Below are 16,411 nucleotides of genomic sequence, written 5' to 3' on the forward strand. Positions count from 1 at the left end.
GCAGTAGGGAGATGGGAGAAAGTTCCACAAAGTCAACTATCACTGCAGCCCTCCACCAGTCGGGGCTTTATGGAAGAGTGGCCCGACGGAAGCTTCTCCTCAGTGCAAGACACATGAAAGCCTGCATAGAGTTTGCCAAAAAACACATGAAGGACTCCCAGACCATGAGAAATAAGATTCTCTGGTCTGATGAGACCAAGATTGAACTTTTTGGCGTTAATTCTAAGTGGTATGTGTGGAGAAAACCAGGCACTGCTCATCACCTGCCCAATACAATCCCTACAATGAAACATGGTGGTGGGAGCATCATGTTGTGGGGGTGTTTTTCAGCTGCAGGGACAGGACGACTGGTTGCAATTGAAGGAAAGATGAATGCGGCCAAGTACAGAGATATCCTGGAAGAAAACCTCTTCCAGAGTGCTCAGGACCTCAGACTGGGCCGAAGGTTCACCTTTCAACAGGACAATGACCCTAAGCACACAGCTAAAATAACAAAGGAGTGGCTTCAGAACAACTCTGTGACTGTTCTTGACTGGCCCAGCCAGAGCCCTGACCTAAACCCAATTGAGCATCTCTGGAGAGACCTGAAAATAGCTGTCCACCAACGTTCACCATCCAACCTGACAGAACTGGAGAGGATCTGCAAGGAAGAATGGCAGAGGATCCCCAAATTCAGGTGTGAAAAACTTGTTGCATCATTCCCAAGAAGACTCATGGCTGCACTAGCTCAAAAGGGTGCTTCTACTCAATACTGAGCACAGGGTCTGAATACTTATGACCATGTGATATTTCAGTTTTTCTTTTTTAATAAATTTGCAAAAATTTCTACATTTCTGTTTTTTTCTTTCAAGATGGGGTACTGAGTGTACATTAATGAGAAATAAAATGAACGTTTTTGATTTTGGCAAATGGCTGCAATGACACAAAGAGTAAAAAATTTAAAGGGGTCTGAATACTTTCCGTACCCACTGTACATACAAAACATAGGAAAAGCTTATAAACCACTTAAAGGCCTGATTTTGTTTTTTGGTATTTGTGAAGGACATTCCTCTTCAATTTCTGAAATTTTACAAACTAAACTATACAAACCAGATTAACTCATAAACACTGTCAGTGGTTACAGCACTGCATAAAACAAATAACAATAAAATAAAATACAATAAAACTGTTTCTAAACTGCAACAGTAAAATGCTGCTGATATATTAATGTATGCTCTGACTCAATAATGATCTAACAACGGGTCAGTTTAGATCAGTTTACATGGACTTTTTCTGTACTTCTGCATTCTGCAGTGTAATTTTATTGTCAATACTTATAACACAAAAAAGTGCTGTTCATGTCCCTTTTCCTGTCAGCATCTTCTCCAACATTAAGCTGTAGTTTAAACCCTAACCATCTAGCTTCGCTAACTCTACAAGCAAGTTATCCAAACCAAACTTAACTGTAAACATTTGTGTGTCACATCATAAATCAGATTAACTTTGAGAACAGCCAATTGTGTAAGGCTTTGTAAGCCACAGACAAATTATATTTTCCTGCTTATTGGGGTGCCAGACAAGCCCCGAGGAATGGTGCTTGCCATTGAAGCACGTTTGGTTTGATGGTTTGATTTTGGTTTGTGTCATGACACACAGAGGCCCAGAAAAGTATTTTTACCATAGAGAGTAATTGGAAATAGAATACGTGAATTCATTTTTCAGAAAAGCACAAACCTTGCAAAATGGGTCTTTTCATTATCAGAATTTGATTCCAGTATTATTTGTAAAGGCAACAAAAGCTGTAGGAGGCTTTTACTTTATACAATTTTATGCAGCTTGGCCAGGGGAAATCTCTGCTTAACTAGACAAGGACATTAGTTTCTTTAGGCAAACAAAAATGACGGACAAGCAGGTATAACTGATTGTTACCATAGAAATAGGAAGGATGTTACAGAGAAAGGGTGGCTTTTTGTAAAACTGTTTAATTAGATTAGATTATTTAAAAGCAAAATCAAGACTGGCCTAATATAGAGACCACTGCAAGATCTTAGTGAAACTTGCAGATAAGCATTGCAATTGCTAAATCAAACAATTTGGAATAAGTGCACTTCTTACGTTATGCTTAGACAGGGTCCATCACAAACACAAACTGGCTGTTTACTCATAAACAGCCAGTTTGGACAGCATATTCATATTTCACGGAAATGATAAGGTGTAATAGTTGGAAATTCCCCATTGGCATCAGCTAAGCAGAAGTAGAGAGCTATATGAAAAAAAAAAAATACACCCCCACACACGTATGAATAAGAGAAAAACACTCACCCCATTGTAGGAAACCAGAGACATACTTCTCTCTTGCAAATGGTGAGCTGTAGAACTCCTGATAGACACCCACCAGTAGGTCCAAAAGGGTCTGGAGTCCAACAGGTCCTGTGGACTGGGGGCTGTTGGCCTGGTCAGGTGCACCAAAGCCAGGGCGTGTTGACATGTTGCCCAGAGGGTGAAGTGGTTTAAAGTTGCAGTGTAACTGAGATTTCCATGCTGTATTGCATTTATAGTCATACAGGCTGGATGTTCTTTGTCCACTTGGCTTACAGTTGCTCTGATCTTACCCACAGAAACAGCCCACCTTCACTATCTTTTATGGTCTGCACCCTCCACCGATACACACGCTTACTGTTTGGATCTCTTTCTGGATCACCACCTAACCCCACCCCCTGCTCCTCCTGACATGCCTTTTCTTTATAGTTGCTCTGCCTGATCATAGTACAGAAGTGTGTGTTGTCTGAGCAAACATCCTTTTTTAAAAGTTCGTGTTTCCTCTTTTTCTTCATGCTTTTAGTTTACAAACATTTTGCTCTGTCCTTATCTTTATATGCCAGTTCCCTCCTCTCTGTCTCACTCCTTGTTTTGCTCTCCCAGTGGCTCCCCATGGCTGTGCAGCATCTGTCAAGCCTGCAACTTCACCAGCTCTGACTCAAGACCTTTTTTGGTGTTTGAGCCCTGCACCCCCACCATCCCACTCCCTCTATTTAAAGTACTCCAAACTTTCTACCACAACAGTGAAACCTAACAGAGAGGCATACACAGTCTGTAACAATTCCCCTTTATTGCAAAATATTTTTATTGCCTCTCTATGTTTGATTTTCCTACTTTTTTTTAGGTCACCCCTCTCCTTATGTCACGTCTCCCTCACAGGGGTTTTCATGGATGCAGTGGAGATTGTTTTCTCTTGATCAATTCACTGATTTTGAAAATCCTCCAAAAGTTGTCAGTTTCTCTGGTGACTCTATCCTTCATTCTTTACTGCAAAATTTCTTTTTGGACTTTTCAAGTAAAATGAAAAGTAAATTAAAATTTAAAAGTATAAATATTATAAATATGCCATATCTGCCACATGCACTGCTTGAAACCTTTCATCTTTTCGTTCCATGTGGAACCAGGCTGCGGCAAGCAGTATATTTCACAAGTATACCTTGTCATAAGTATACTACTATCAATGTACTATTAGCATACTTTTAAATGTAATATTTCAGCCTAAATTGGCCCACTTTTAATGTGTACTTTAGAGTAGTAAACTTAGAGTAGTAAACTTTAAGTATACAAATAATTCATATCTAAGTTCAGTGTTGTAGTGCAACTTCTGAATTGTACTGTGTTTTATACTTTTCCCCTACTTTTTAGTTGAAAGTGTATTTTGATGTACAGTGGGTACGGAAAGTATTCAGACCCCTTTAAATTTTTCACTCTTTGTGTCATTGCAGCCATTTGCCAAAATCAAAAAAGTTCATTTTATTTCTCATTAATGTACACTCAGCACCCCATCTTGAAAGAAAAAAACAGAAATGTAGAAATTTTTGCAAATTTATTAAAAAAGAAAAACTGAAATATCACATGGTCATAAGTATTCAGACCCTGTGCTCAGTATTGAGTAGAAGCACCCTTTTGAGCTAGTACAGCCATGAGTCTTCTTGGGAATGATGCAACAAGTTTTTCACACCTGGATTTGAGGATCCTCTGCCATTCTTCCTTGCAGATCCTCTCCAGTTCTGTCAGGTTGGATGGTGAACGTTGGTGGACAGCCATTTTCAGGTCTCTCCAGAGATGCTCAATTGGGTTTAGGTCTGGGCCAGTCAAGAACGGTCACAGAGTTGTTCCGAAGCCACTCCTTTGTTATTTTAGCTGTGTGCTTAGGGTCATTGTCCTGTTGAAAGGTGAACCTTCGGCCCAGTCTGAGATCCTGAGCACTCTGGAAGAGGTTTTCTTCCAGGATATCTCTGTACTTGGATTCATTCATTCATCATTCATTTCATTCATTCATCATTCATGCATTCATCTTTCCTTCAATTGCAACCAGTCGTCCTGTCCCTGCAGCTGAAAAACACCCCCACAACATGATGCTCCCACCACCATGTTTCACTGTAGGGATTGTATTGGGCAGGTGATGAGCAGTGCCTGGTTTCTCCACACATACCGCTTACAATTAACGCCAAAAAGTTCAATCTTGGTCTCATCAGACCAGAGAATCTTATTTCTCATAGTCTGGGAGTCCTTCATGTGTTTTTTGGCAAACTCTATGAAGGCTTTCATGTGTCTTGCACTGAGGAGAGGCTTCCGTCAGGACCCTCTGCCATAAAGCCCTGACTGGTGGAGGGCTGCAGTGATAGTTGACTTTGTGGAACTTTCTCCCATCTCCCTACTGCATCTCTGGAGCTCAGCCACAGTGATCTTTGGGTTCTTCTTTACCTCTCTCACCAAGGCTCTTCTCCCACGATTGCTCAGTTTGGCTGGATGGCCAGGTCTAGGAAGAGTTCTGGTCATCCCAAACTTTTTCCATTTGAGGATTATGGAGGCCACTGTGCTCTTAGGAACCTTGAGTGCTGCAGAAATTCTTTTGTAACCTTGGCCAGATCTGTGCCTTGCCACAATTCTGTCTCTGAGCTCCTTGGGCAGTTCCTTCGACCTCATGATTCTCATTTGCTCTGACATGCACTGTGAGCTGTAAGGTCTTATATAGACAGGTGTGTGCCTTTCCTAATCAAGTCCAATCAGTTTAATTAAACACAGCTGGACTCCAATGAAGGAGCAGAACCATCTCAAGGAGGATCAGAAGAAATGGACAGCATGTGAGTTAAATATGAGTGTCACTGCAAAGGGTCTGAATACTTATGACCATGTGATATTTCAGTTTTTCTTTTTTAATAAATTTGCAAAAATTTCTACATTTCTGTTTTTTTCTGTCAAGATGGGGTGCTGAGTGTACATTAATGAGAAATAAAATGAAGTTTTTTGATTTTGGCAAATGGCTGCAATGACACAAAGAGTGAAAAATTTAAAGGGGTCTGAATACTTTCCGTACCCACTGTATACTGTTAGTTTGCTAGTCACATAACACTCAAATTCTTTTTAGTTAATAAATGAATCCTTCCTTTATTACCTATAAGACTTGTAAACTTTGAGTACACTACTACTTTACCTTATATATTTACACTTCATTTGCAGCACTGGCTTAGACAGGAAGCACTTTTAATAGCTTCCTTTTATTTAGACAGGCCCATAGAAATAGTACAGACTGTACTTCTGCCTCCAATGGTAGTGTGTCCATTCATCTTTTTTTTTCTCTATGATTTACCTGTTCCTCTCTTTGTCATCACCAGAGTTTCCAGTTGTCATCTACCTGCCTGGCCTCTCAAAGGAATTAAGGAGTTTGCCAGCCTCACTACACACCAGCCTGTCCACTCGCCCATGTGTCATTTCTTGTGTCTCACTTTCTCTGCTGAACTGGTTATCTCATTATTGCCATTTTATATATAAACGTGTACTCCTTCAAACCTACCTCTCTGTAATTGCCTGTAATTGTTTATTCTTAAACTTAACAGAACAATCTGGCCAGTATGCCAACACAGTGGCCTGGAAAAATAGTCTATTAACATATTAAAAAAAAGCTCTCCATAAAACCAGAACTGCATACTATTCATCACTAATAGAGGAAAATAAGAGCAATCCTAGGTTTCTTTTCAGCACTGTAGCCTGGCTGACAAAGGGTCACAGCTATGTTGAGACCAGTGTTCCCTTAGCTCTCAGCAGTGATGACTTTATGAGTTTCTTTACAAATAAAATCACAACTCTTGGAGATAAAATTCATCAAATGGACAGACTCATTTCTGTTCATTCACTGGGAACACTAAACAGTGTCTCATATGTTCAGAAACCGTGGCACTTATTAAAAGTGCCAATGTGAAACGTCATTATCAGACACAACATAAAGATTATGAATTCATTTGATTTGAATTTCATTTTGATTTGGTATTGATTACATGCAGATGTTGATAAAACTACTAGGCTACTAGTTAGACATTATGATCTTCCAGACCTTTGTTTCAAGAAATTTGACTGGACCTCTTTAAATTTTAGTTGAATACCCCTGTCCTAGACCTTAGTGCTGCATTCGACACTATTGACCACAACATCTTATCACAGAGACTAGAGCATGTGACTGGTATCAGTTATGGAGTTCCACAAGGCTCTGTGCTAGGACTGATTCTGTTCACCCTGTACATGCTTCCTTTAGGCAATATCATTAGGAAGCACTCTATTAATTACCACTGCTATGCAGATGACACTCAGCTGTATCTGTCTATGAAACCTGTTAACACAAACCAGTTAACCAGACTTCAAGCGTGTCTAAGTGACATAAAGGTCTGGATGACCAGTAACTTTCTACTTTTAAATTCAGAGAAAACAGAAGTTATTGTATTTGGGCCTAAAAACCTCAGAAATAATTTTTCTAAAATTATAGCTACTTTAGATGGCATAGCCCTGGCCTCCAGCACTACTATGGAGTTATTTTTGACCAGGACATGTACTGAACTAGGACTGCCTTCTTTCACTTGCGCAACATTGCCAAAATTAGGAACATCCTGTCTCAAAATAATGCAGAAAAACTAGTTCATACATTTGTTACCTCAAAGGCTAGATTACTGTAACTCATTACTATCTGGATGTCCCAGTATCTCCATAAAAAGCCTCCAGTTAATCCAGAATACTGCAGCTCCTTCATACCTTAAAGACGTCATAGTATCATATTATCCCAATAGACCACTTCACTCAGAGTGCAGAGTGCAGGTCTACTTGTGGTTCCCAGAGTTTCCAAAAGTAGAATGGGAGGCAAAGCCTTTAGCTATCAAGCTCCTCTCCTGTGGAACCAGCTCCCAGTCTGGGTTCAGGAGGCAGACACTCTCTGTACTTTTAAGGCTAGACTTAAAACCTTCCTTTTTGGCAAAGCTTATAGTTAGGGCTGGCTTCAGGTAACCCTGAACCATCACCACAACCTGCAGTGTCTATCTCATAAGGGAATTGTTGGGTTTTTAGTTTTAGTTTTTGTAAAGTGCTTTGAGATGATTTGTATTGTGATTTGGCGCTATACAAATAAAATTGAATTGAATTGAATTGAATTGTCCTGTTTTCTACAGATTAACAAACTCTCCATCTGCATTGCCATCAGAACTAATTTCAACATCTAAATACAATGAGTTTGCATTATTTTTTAATGACATTTTCAGAGTATTAAACAAGCAATAAACTGCACAACACAACTCTGCAGCCATCCGGGAGACACTTGGTAGCACTGACATTTTACATCTGTAAATGACAAAACAGTTGAAGAGATCATCTCCAGTCTGAGTTCATACACCTGCTGCTTCGATGTTTTACCCACTAGATTTCTGAAATCAGTACTAAGCAGTTTGTTACCCCGATTCACTCAATTAGTTAATAACTCATTACAGTTTGGAACATCTTCAAAGGCCTTGAAAATTGATGTCATCAAGCTTCTGGAGAAGAGCAGTCTTGATGCCACAGTACTGAATAACTACCAGCCCATGTCAAACCTGCCGTTTTTAGGCAATATCCTTGAAAAAGTTGTTTACCAACAACTTACTGACTTTCTAATGCTAAACAACTACTTTGACAATTTTCAGTCAGGTTTTATGCGCCATCATAGCACTGAGACTGCACTCATCTAGGTGACAAATGACATTAGTCTGAATGCTGATGTTGGCAGAGTTTCTGCCTTAGTGCTGTGGATCTGTTGAACTGTTTCCAGGTAAGTGAGTCACTTCCTATTGCAAACGTATCATGCTGTATAGCTCGTCTACAAATTAGCAGTGTGTCAGCGATGTGCATGTCTTTGCCTGGTGTGTATGTGACATTTAGATCATACGTCTGCGGTTGTAGCAGCATTCCTTGTAGCCTTGCTGGCGCTTTTTGCTCAGTGGCTTACACATGATGACCTCCAGAGGTTTATGCTCGGACTGCACAGTCACTGGTCTGCCATACATACCGGTGGAATCTCTTTGTAGCAAATACTATGGCGAGTAGCTCCTTTTCTTTTTCTGCATATCTCTTCTCTCTGTCAGTAAGGGCTTGTGATGCATTGCACACTGGGTGACCGTCCTGTAGTAGGCAGGCTCCTAGCCCATCTTTTGAAGAGCCTGCTTGTAGGGGGCGCCGTGAGTGAAGCTTCATTGGTATGTAGGCTACTGTGCCAAGAATTTTGTCATTCTCAAGAGACGTTGAAGACCTTGCTTGTCTTCTGGTGTTGGGATGATTGCTTTGATCTTTGAATTGTCAGCTTTCTGTCCTGCTGCTGTGATAACATGTACCACGTACTTCACTGTGTTCACTTTGAACTGGATTTTTTCTTTGTTGAACTTTACTTTTGCTGTCTTTGCTCTCTCCATGACTTTCTATAAGATTTCATCATGTTTCTGCTCTGATTATGCTGCAATTATCATGTCGTCTGCTATGACGTACACTCCTGGGATATCCCCAAAGGTCTCACAGTTCTTTTGTTGAAATACTTCACTAGCAGACTTGATCCCAAATGGAAGTCCTAGGAAGTGAAACCTTTATGTTTGACCGTTCTGCATTCCAGAGACACAACACCATCTACAGGTATGCGGGTTCCACCAAAAGCAATTGACACACTATCTGTGGGCCTGAGTGTGAACATGTAGCTAACGAAACGTGTGCACATTTGCATCGGCACCTGTGTCAAGCTTGAAATCAATTGCTACACCTTTGATTGTAGCCTGTTTGTGCCACACTGTGCCCTTCATTTGACATACTGATTTATTTCCTCCTTCACACACCATTATAAAGAATTCATTTCACTTTCTATCTTGTTTACAGTTTTTAATTTAAAGTTGCTGCATTGGCTCTACAGACCTTTGAAAAATGGTTGTTTTTTCCACATTTGTGACACACCACTCTGTATGCTGGACACTGACGGGGCTCATGTTTATTTCCACACTTTTGGCAGGTTATTGCTTGCACCTTGTTCTTTGTCTTGCTTTTATATCAGCTAGCTGTTCGTGCTTGCCCTGTTGTTTTTCTTAATGCATTTCCTGATGTGTCATGGACGACAGATATAGTTTGCATGGCCTGTATTTGTGATTTGGCTAATTCTGCTGACCTGCATATCTCTATGGCCTTGCGTAGAGTCTGCTCGTTGTCACGTAACAGTCTCTCTTTCAGACGAGTGTCATTTATGCTGACCACTAATTTATCTCTGATCATGTCATCTTCATTTCGGCCAAACTCACAGTCTTTGCTCTTCTGACATAACTGTGATGAACCTGTCCACGGATATTCCTGTTGACATTGTGTGCGACCAGAACTGATGGCGCTCGAAAACAACATTCTTTTGTGGGCTGCAGTAGTCTGTGAGTGCCTTTGAATTGCTCCATGCTCAAGATGTAGCTTCCGTTCACTGTTGGCTAATCTTCAGTTGGCTTGTGTAGCAGACGTCAAGCAGTAACCTTGGGACAGAAGCACGACCACACTAGGACGGGATGACTGATGAATTTTATTCCCCTTAAAAGAAAAGTAGTATGAGGTAAAATCAGTACCAACACACCAAAGGATCTAACGTCACTCTCTCTCGCTCTTGCACGGAAAAACACACATAGGTATGAAGCGCTAAAACATATCGCAATTAAAAGTGACGGTTACATAGAAAATTCGCTAATTACACGGTCGCACTTCATAAAATACATATTAACAAAGTTTTAACACAACATACACTGTAATAAAGTTACACATAAGCAGGATATATATATGAGAGAGCGAAAGATACCCGTGCTTCCCATCTGCATCCACAATAAGGCTGCATGTGAGTGCCCAAAGGGGAAGCGGTACCTCTTCCTGAGGTGTGCCGCTAATTAAGACCCCACCTACAACAATTGGTAGGAACTCCTGACCGGAACCATTGACCTAAATTACACCTAAATAACAGTTACAGAGAGTAAACATTAAGTACAAGTTTTGATGAAGTTAATACAAACAAAACCTTCAACACAAATATATATATAAAAAAATGCTGTAAAATAACCGATATAAAATAAAATATAAAGGTCACAATCTACTGGCTACACTTGCTTGCATTAGCTACTGTCCTCGGCTCACTCCGCGACTCCGTCTTCTGACACCATGTTGTGTTATTTATATCTCTTGTAGTACTACGCTCATGGGTTATTTAATACACTGATACAAAACACACGGTCTTAGCTCAGGGGGGCTAACGCCATGCTTTTTACTCTACGACATGTCACCGTACATTACCACACCATCAATACCTCGAACCAGTGCTTGTGACATTGACAGTCCTGAATAGTTGAGCATCGAGTGCTTGATCCAATATACTGTTGAAAAGTCAGACCTTGTGACCTTCACCCGAGTTCATTAATGGAGAGATAAAAGAGGACGGAGTGGAAGTTAGGAATCGGCACACCGGTTTATTATAAAAGACAGAGACGTCTCCGGAGATCAGCTCACACACACAGGCAGAGAGATCCAAACAATAGCTGGAAACTATACAATGTTTAAACTGTTGGGCAGCGCCCCACCAAAAGGAATTTATGATGATCTTCTATGTGTTCTGGGTGGGGGTCGCTTGAGCAAACCAAGGCCAGTTACTTCCTTTATCTTATGTGAAGTCCCCATGGGTGCATCTGCATTCCACAAGTCCCCCTTTTGGGCTCTCCTAAGAGGCCATCTAAACAAATTGGAATTTTGCTATCCCTCTCTTGATCTCCTAAGGGAGATCACATCTCTCAGAGCTGTACCCCGTCTGAGTCATCACTGTCGTCATCTGAGCCCTGGGCCAATAAGGGCATCAGAACTTTCGGGTCATGTTTGTCTAAAGTAGACGATATAAGTCGCAGGCATGGAATGAAGCAGCACCCACAGGTGACTAAGACCCCTACAAACACAGCAATAGAAACTACTACAGACATAACAAGCCAATCCAGTCCTCCAGGGGATTGTTGATACCAGAGTGTTCATGCATAGTTTGTGAGAGCGTGCGCAACCCTTCCAGAGCTTTGGAAACCGACCCATCTGGTGCCGAGTTGTTGGAAATGAAAGTGCAACACATATCACCAAACATGGCGCATACACCTCCAGCGCCAGCACCATACGATTCTGAACTGACATCAGGGAGGTAGGACCGGCCTGCTCCGCCAACCCCTCTACCGCATCCCTGGTCAGATTAGCCAATCGGAGTATGTTGTAATGTACGTAATTGATACGGTCAACGTTTTTACTCTGGGTAATAGAAAAGAGAGCTGAAATAATCGGGAGATTTTCAAAACCTGCTGCAATTTGGTCCACCAATTTATATTCGTTGGGCACCCCTCGGGGCACTCCAATCACATCAATGTACGTGGGAGAACCGACAGAAAGGTCAAAATATTGAGAGGTCACCTCCCGTTTAGAGAAAACATGGTGTCGGCGTCGCGCGGTTAATTCTGGTGGGCTAACCCCCAGCCTTGAAGAGACCAAACGGTTTCCCACCAGCACCAATGGCGCACGAAGTTGCACCATAGCACATGTCCCTACACCAGCAGGGGGAAGACGAACGAGAAGACGTAGGCCACCACAATAGTAGTATAAACCTGCTCGTGCCCATGACCCGAGGACAGATCCACTCAGGGTATGGTTACACCAATCCCATGGGATCTGTCCCAGAGCAACGGAGGGACTCCGTGATGGTAAAACATATATAAGAACCGTTCCCCTTCTGGTGTAAAGGGGCCAGTCTTAGTCTTATTATCAATCGGCGGAAAAATACTAGCCAAGGTAGTACAGTTGGCGGGGGTGGCAGCTCGAGTTAACCCTATCATACACCCATAACCCCATTTGTCCTCTGGGAAAAGAGGAGCGGGTTCAGTTCTTAAGTGGGGGCGTGCGGAGGCACAGGCCACACAGTCCCCTATGTGTTGTTCTTTGGCATTTTGTGCCACCCAGGACAACCACAGGTTCTCCTCTAAATATCCAGTAGCCAATTCCATAATGTCTAGGGGTTTAAGAGTGGAATAATCAACTGCTATCACTTTATCTGTAATAGTCGAACTAGGCTCACTGGACGGAGCAGGCACAGGGAGGGATAGAAGACTTGTATTCTTGTTGGGAGGAGAATCTAGGACTATGGCAGGAGGGGCACATAAGTAGACATCGTATTCCCGCCAACTACTTGGATATCCGCCACAATTTATGACAGCGCACAGGTCAAATTTGAATAGTGTCTCAGACCATTGCGTGTAGTTGAGGGTCAACTTAGGTACGCAGTGATACCCTGTCGCAAACCTACGGCGATCCCTGTGAATGATAGTTGGGTCAGTGGAAAAAGAAAATATAACCAAACACAAAACAACAATCAGTCTCTTGGAGGAACTCAAGAGACTGCAAAAGGGGGCATCCCCCCAGGAGAGAAGTCTTTGGAAAGAGAGAGGGGCTACTGAGGTACAAGGATTGTGGAGGGGGCCGGATGGTCGTCCCATACTTCCTCCCGGAATCAGGAGGACAGCCCTCTTGGAAGCTCACGGGGTGGGGCATGTTGGTACAGCCCAAATGTTAAAGAACTTAGAGCAATGGTGGCATCCATATCTCAAAGATATGGCTAAAGAGCTGGTCAGGGAATGTGACATTTGTACTAAGTACAACACCAGACCGACAGTGAAACCAGAGATCGGTAGGTATCTACTCGTTACCAGGCCTGGACGAGAGATTGTAATTGATTTCACAGATATGGGCATCACCGTTCGGGGGTACAGGTATGTATTGATGTGTGTGGATGCGTATTCAGGGTGGCCAGAAATATCCAGTAGCCAATTCCATAATGTCTAGGGGTTTAAGAGTGGAATAATCAACTGCTATCACTTTATCTGTAATAGTCGAACTAGGCTCACTGGACGGAGCAGGCACAGGGAGGGATAGAATTGATTGTAATGATTCTTTAATCTCTTGCGCCAGCGACCATAGTCAAATGTTTCCTGGGGCCAGAGTGGGCGACACTGAGTCAAATCTGAAGCTGCTGGCTAAGGCTAAATATGGAAAAATTGTTATTCACGTCGACAGCAATGACACCCGATTACGCCAATCGGAGGTCACTAAAATTAATGTTGAGTCGGTGAGTAACTTTGCCAAATTAATGTCGGACTCCATGATTTTCTCTGGACCCCTCCCCAATCTGACCAGCGATTACATGTTTAGCCGCATATCATCGTTCCGTCGCTAGCTGTCTAGGTGGTGTCCAGCAAACGATGTGAGCTTCACAGACAATTGGGCCACTTTCTGGGGAAAACCCGGTCTGGTAGCGAGAGACGGCATCCATCCCACTTTGAATGATGCAGCTCTCATCTCTAGAAATCTGGCTGAGTTTATTAGCCAACCTAAAGCCTGACATTATTAAAGTCTGGATTATTAAATATCTAAATCTCTGTTAGTAAATGATTGATAACTGATTACCAAATTGATTTTCTCTGTCTTACTGAAACCTGGTTACAGCAGGATGAATATGTTGTGTACCGTCCACCTGTCCCTTACTCAGTTTTTAATTGAATTTCCAGACTTCCTATCTGATTTAGTGCTTAGTTCAGACAAAGTCATTATAGTGGAAGATTTTAACATGCATGTAGATGTTGAAAATAATAGTCTCAGCACTGCATTTAATTCAATATTAGATTCAATTGGTTTTACAGGCTTCAGTAAGAGCAATTTGTTCAGCAGCCTGTGCAGACAGATGAGAAGGCAATTTGCCTCTATAAATTACACTATGTTTGTGACAACTGCAAACCTTACCTGATTTTTGCCTGTTTTGACATCACAGGAAGCAGAGTCATCAACAAATAACTCCATCTCTGCATTCAAGATTGGTGTGTCTGCAAGATCAGGTCTGGGAGTACAGATGGTTTCCAACACCTCAGTGCAGTTATGAGCCTTTCCATCATTTTCTGTGGGAAGAAGCATTGCAGGGTTTGGCACGTTACACCTTTTGACAGTGATGTTAGGCGTTTCAAGCAAAATAGTGTGATTTCTTAACTGTGTTGACAAGTGTGCAGTTTTCTGTGTGTGTAGTATGTGTGCAACAGTATGCGGAACCATCAGTGACAACAAAATCACATGATGCTAGAACGGCTTTCTCTGCTGCAGCGACGGCTCTCAGACAGAGAGGAAGCCCTGTTGCTACTGGATCCAGCTTTGACGAGAAATAAACAGGTTGTAGTTTGCCGCCGTGAGGTTGGCATAACACAGATGTCATGTACCTGTGCTTCTGGTCGACAAACTAAGTGAAAGTTAAGTTAGGATTAGGCAGACCCAGTATGAGAGCTATGGTGAGTGCTGCCTTTAAATCCAGAAAGGCCTTTTCTCCTTCAGGAGTCCGCATGATTTTGTTATGTGCAGAGAGTTGTTTACCATGCACCATAGCAGACAGGGGAGCTCCACGCAGCGAGTAGTTTGGGATCCACTGCCTGCAAAATGATGTCATGCCAAGAAAACTCATCATTTGTTTTTTTGTAATTGGCTTAGGAACATTTTGAATTGCAGCAATTCTTTTTTGTGACAGTGTCTTTCCTTCTGGGGTGATGAGGTGTCACCTTTTGTTGTACAAACTGCAGTTTGGAAAGACTTACTTTAAGGCCATTTTCTGCAAGATGTTTTAGCAGGTGCACTGTATCTGTTCTGCATGCTTCTTCAGATGGACTACAAATCAGCAAATCATCTACATACTGTAGTAATGCTGAACTGCCAGGTAAATAAAGGCCTTGATGGCTTCTACTAAGAGTCTGATGAAAGTAACTCGGACCTTCAGAGTAACCTTGAGGACATCTGGTCCAGGTGTAAATCTTTTCTTCAAATGAAAAGGCAAACCAGTACTGGCTACACAGGGACAGAAAAGAAGGCATTGGCCAAATCTACTACTAAAAAATTAGTCAAATTTGACTGTCAAAGACAAGATGGTTTGAGGATTACTTACTTCTGGCACTTGGGGGTGGATTGGCTGCATCCACCGCCTGTAAATCTTGCACAAAGCGCCATTCAGTTGGTTGACCTTGGTAAAAAGGCAACAGCAGCAGTCTGTGACATGTGTCTGATAGACATGTGTCATATCTATCACTTCCACTTCCTCATTTTTTACCTTCCACATTCTTTCATATTCAACATACTGCTGTCCTTCACATGACTTCCCAGTCACCTTGTGTTTCTTTTTTATCTCTTTTGGACAAAGACCTGTGTTGCTCTGCGCGCTCTCTCCTCTTTCCTTCTTTTTAAGTTTATCTTTTAAACACTGCTAACTGTTGACTACTCACACTAAACTCCACAAGAAACCCCAGCTCCCACCAGTTACTTACAACTTGCGTTGTACTTTTTTCTAATTTCTTCATTTAACAGTGACAAATAAGTTGGTTGACCAGACCCTGGCTAGGCATTTGTTTCCCTTTTGTACTATTCTCTAGTAGCCGTTCTCTCTTGTTATCTTTCCTTGTGGGACCCAGTCCCTTTATTGTGCTGCATACAACAGTAATTAATAACACAACAGTCTCTACCAAGAGAACCGTGGGACTCAGCCCCTTTACTGTACTGCATAGAACAATAATTAATAACACAATGGATCTACCAAGACGACGTCTCGTCAGCTACTCAACCATGTAGTGAGTCAGCACTTTCCTTTACCGTGACATTACCGGTCTGTCTGTGTCTCTGCTGTTCCGCCGTTGGTCCGTACTTTTGTTTCTTGGGTTGGAGTGGCGACTGGGCTCCTTAGAATGAAAACTTCTCGACCTGTGGGGAGGAATCGCTATTTAGTGCGCATTGTTACTTTCCGTCCTTCAGAGTCCAGACCGTGCGTCCATCCCATTTCTGACACCAAATTTGTCGTGGCAAAAAGCACTTGGAGGCAAATCTCAGGTTAAAGGATGGCAAATTTAATAGGCAAAGCAACAGTCAGAACAGTTGAATTAACACAGGACACACGGGAGGTAGCAGACATATTTTCTATTACCTACACTCAGACATGCTGTCTGTCAAGGTGTGAATTTCCCTCACACATCCCTCCTTTTTCCAAACAGAAACCCAACAAATTCCTTAT

This window comes from Mastacembelus armatus, chromosome 14, assembly GCF_900324485.2.
Source record: "Mastacembelus armatus chromosome 14, fMasArm1.2, whole genome shotgun sequence".
Lineage (NCBI taxonomy): Eukaryota > Metazoa > Chordata > Actinopteri > Synbranchiformes > Mastacembelidae > Mastacembelus > Mastacembelus armatus.